Below are 4,403 nucleotides of genomic sequence, written 5' to 3'. Positions count from 1 at the left end.
AGTCGACCTTCGCATTTCATCCTTTCGGGGTCGATAAAATAAGTACCAGTCAAGTACTGGGGTCGATGTGATCGATTGTCCCTCTCCCTTCAAAAATCTAAGCTTTGTACCTATAGTATAAGGGATTATTACTTCCAGACAAAAAGAAGCGAACGGGCAGAATTGTCTGACGAATGGTCACGGGAAACTGAAGGTAACCGTTTGTGGATTTTTTTTTTTTTTTTTTGGCTTTAATAAAACCCCACGCACGGAAATCTTTCCCTACAAATGTCGACATAATCGGAATCAACACCATTTAATAAAATAGTGTGAAGCAACTCCTGTTATCGTTAGGCTTAACTCATCGTAACTCATGAACACTATCCAAACTACAGCGGAAAAGGTTAGCCACTGGATTCGGTTAAAAAGAGACGATGAGCAATGGCTAGAAGAATATTGAGCTTTATTTGATAACCAGATGATCTTGCAAGCAAGGTCTCATTTCAGTGGGGGGGGGGGATCGGTGCGCAATGATGCCGTCGAGAGGTAGGCCCCGAAACGGCACATATTCTCTCCTGATAACCCCATACCCTTGCTGGCTTCCGCCATGCGGAGCTTTCGACTGGTAGCACTTGCATGTGCAGGTTGTTTGCAAAACATTCACACACACATAGGAATCGACTGAATGCATTTAAACGCAACATCACGTGACATTAGCACACATCCAGTAGAAACACGTGTCGGAATGAAATTAGTGACAATAATACCATCATAAAAAAAAAAAAATGTTTGAAGATGTGTAATTCATCATTCTTTTTTAATTATTCAGCATCTCGTTCCGGTTTTCTCTTTTTTATATATTCTGGTTTCAATTCCCGTCAAGATCAACATAACCGTTCAGCCCTTCAGAGTCGATAAAATTTGACGCATCGACACCACCGATCCATTCATCGATCCCCGAAAGACCGAAAAGCAAAGTCGATTTCAGCAGAACCAAGTGCAAAAGTCGCACGGTATCGACTACACCCCTCCCCTCAAAACTGTGAGCCCTGTAACCTTCATTTGAAACCCGCGCCGGACAAAATGTTTAACGGTATTTCCCTCTGGCTTTATGGTCTGAGTTCAAAAATCCACCCAAAGTCCACTTTATCTTTCACCCTTCCAGGGTCAATAAAATGAGTACACTGGCGTCGGTCATCTCTCGACATAGCTATGCAGGTATGCCCTCTCCGACTTTGTTTCCTCATAACTTCCAGAAACACGGATATTTTTAATGAAATTTCCTACAAATATGCTTCAGACGGTGCAGATTCCGATTATATCGGAATTTAATATGAACGTTCCCCCGCCCCAGGGTGGAGTGGGGAATTTCGGAAAATTCACACCAGTCGGATTTGTTTCCTCACATCTTTCAGAAGAAAGGGTATTTTTGAAGGGAATTTCCGCTAGATACCTTACAGAGTGTGTAAATTACGAGTATATCGGAATTTTATATGAAAAATAGAATTGGTAGACTCGTATTCATACATACTGACGCGCATCAGAATTTCCCCCCGAAATTTCAAGTTTCATTTTGTAGATATGTGAAGTGTGTTAGTATGTTTTTTGTAAGACACCCACCATTTAAATTTTTTTCAAATTGAATTCCGCTGTAATCGTAATCTACACAGAAAGGTATTTGTAGAAAATAAAAAAATAAAAAAAATAAAAATTACCAATTTTTCTGAAACTTACGAGGAAAGAAAGCCGACACACGAAAAACTTTAACCATACATAACAGGAATCAACACCATCGGAAGCGTATTTTTTAGACAATTTCATTTTAAAATATCCATTTTTCTGGCAGCTATGAGGCAATATAAGCGGAGGGGAGGGGCGCACTTGTGTAGGCATGCCTAATTAAGTATATCACGTGAGTGACCAAACTATCGGATGTTGTTATACATCGTTGGTCACAATGCACTTTGCATCGTTTTAGCTTTTGAGTGATGCCATGCGACTACTGGCTAGGCAAGCAGGCCAACATTGCTGCTGATCGGAAGGCTGGTCCAGCTGACTGCAATGAAGTGTTTTGCTCAAGAACACAACGGATTGCTCGACCCGGGAAACAACCACCACAACCTAGTAATGGCAAAACCGTAACCAACGGGCCAGGCGACTTCGTAAACTGTTCAAGTCCAACGAGAACTGCCAATGTTACTAGTTACACTTTGGACGCGATGATTGATGTCAATTATGAATAAAATAAATAGGATATACAAATAAACAAATCGGATCGAATGTGTTTAATAGAAATTAATGAGTGTAACTGATGATTGATTACAATATAGGAAGGGGGTGCGATGCAAAATTATTTTTGGTCAATTTTGCACATTCGATTTGTTTAATATCTGAGAACTTTCTTCAACAGACACGTTATTACAAATGAAAAAATAGATGCCTAAATACACACACACGTATACATACAAACACATACATACGTACACACAATCGTACAAATATACATACATGCACAATCATACACACGTACATACGCACAAAAACATACAAGTAAAACACACATATACAATCGTATATACATATATACACACACAGGTATATACCTACACAAATATACACACACAGAGGTAACGCATACAATATACATCATAACATTCAAGCACATCCATAACACACAGACACACACACGTATATCTAACACATCCACATTATATAGCAAGAACTCTTCCTTTCACATCATTGTTAGCAACCAAGCTAGGGAAAACGACTAACGATATAATAGTCCGATGGTCGCTTAGTTTCTTTTTCATAAAGATTATAATAATACTGCAGGGATTTGAATGGAATCATAAATGCCAAAACAGAAATCAATATTTATTCACAATACAAACCATTTAATAAAATGATTAACATAACATAAAAATAAATTAATAAATGTTCGCAGAAGCGTAAGTGGACGAAACAAACTCCTAATATTAATAATTATCTATCATTTTTAATTACGCCTGTTGAAATATTGATGATAAACGATGGTGGTGATGACCGGATATTACCATATTGTGGTGGACATTGGAATTAAAAACTATTAACTATGTTAAAAGCACTTTTATGTTATTTGGTAAAAACAATCAATAGAGAACACGCCACTGAACTCGATCGATCATTACTCCTTCTATTTAAAAGATATTTATTATCATTTCACATAATGTGGATGAAATCATAAGATTTTTCAACATAAACACATACATCGTGTGTGTGTCTGTGTGTGTGCATTTCTTGCGTTGCGAAATAACTCCAAAGACCTTCGGTTTTATAATTAGGACCAGAGATTTGACAGAACAACTTTGAAATGTATGTGTGCGTGTGTCTACAAATACATGTACGCACACACACACACATGTACATACAAACACACATTTATATTATACATACGCTTATATACATGTGTGTAGGTGAATGAATATATGTGAATGTATGTAAATATGTGTGTGGAAAAGAGAGAGTATATAAATAAACTCTAAGACCATGGAATTTCTTTTTCACCATACATAGAATGGTGCAGTAAGGTAACGGGATTTTTCTGTAATAGAACTTGTCAATTTGGGAAAGACATTTCACTGAGGAGCTAATTAAATAATTAAAACAAAATAACGACAGCTCATAACCATTGATTAAACAAACAGAACTTCGAAAATAGAAGTTATTTCAACACACACACACATATGGGTGGGTCTTGATATACATACATATACACACACACACACACACACACACACACATATGTCGCAAGGGCAGCCTTCGACTTGTCCTTTCCAAAGGTTTTTTTAATCCAATATTTATACACAGTTATCTGCAGTAACTGCTTCGAGATTTAACGTTCCAAATAGAAATGATACAGTTTAAGTATAGCGATACTAATAACCAAATCTTAAAACAAAATATAGTTATGGTTTGGAATAAATTGTCAGGAGAGTACAAGGCGCAATATAAATGAATGACAGCTTCCATTCATCAGTTGACGCACCTACACACATACAACTCTCTCTCTCTATATATATATATATATACACACAGATAATATGGTGCTTCTATACGGACAGAGTCCAATGACAAAACATAAAGAATAACCAAGTAATTCTCCAAGAGGGAACTCTGGTAATTATCGAACCACTAAGTGGTTGTTCGTTCTGGTGGAAATAACCACCCGAAAATCCCTCAAATTATACTCTAGAAAAGGAAGGACACATTGGATAAGCTGAATGAAAAATAAATAGAAAGGAAGAATATGGAATGGTAGGTGGTTATTTAAATGAGAGGTTTGCCAGATCAGAGATGAATGAGTTGGGGGCTAAACAAGATGACAAGAGATAGATAATATATGTGTGGATGTATATATATATATATATATATATATATATATATAT

The 4,403-nt window shown here is 36.8% G+C and overlaps 1 protein-coding gene across 3 annotated transcripts in view; it reads right to left on the bottom strand.

The window, feature by feature from the left end:
* LOC106876619 (oxysterol-binding protein-related protein 9) overlaps positions 1 to 4,403 on the bottom strand; it is a 108,849-nt gene that overhangs the window by 103,514 nt on the left and 932 nt on the right. The gene's annotated exons all lie outside the window — the stretch shown is intronic.

The sequence above is a fragment of the Octopus bimaculoides genome, chromosome 8, assembly GCF_001194135.2.
Source record: "Octopus bimaculoides isolate UCB-OBI-ISO-001 chromosome 8, ASM119413v2, whole genome shotgun sequence".
Lineage (NCBI taxonomy): Eukaryota > Metazoa > Mollusca > Cephalopoda > Octopoda > Octopodidae > Octopus > Octopus bimaculoides.
Note: the sequence above shows the minus strand (reverse complement) of the source record. Positions and strands in the feature narration are given on the sequence as shown.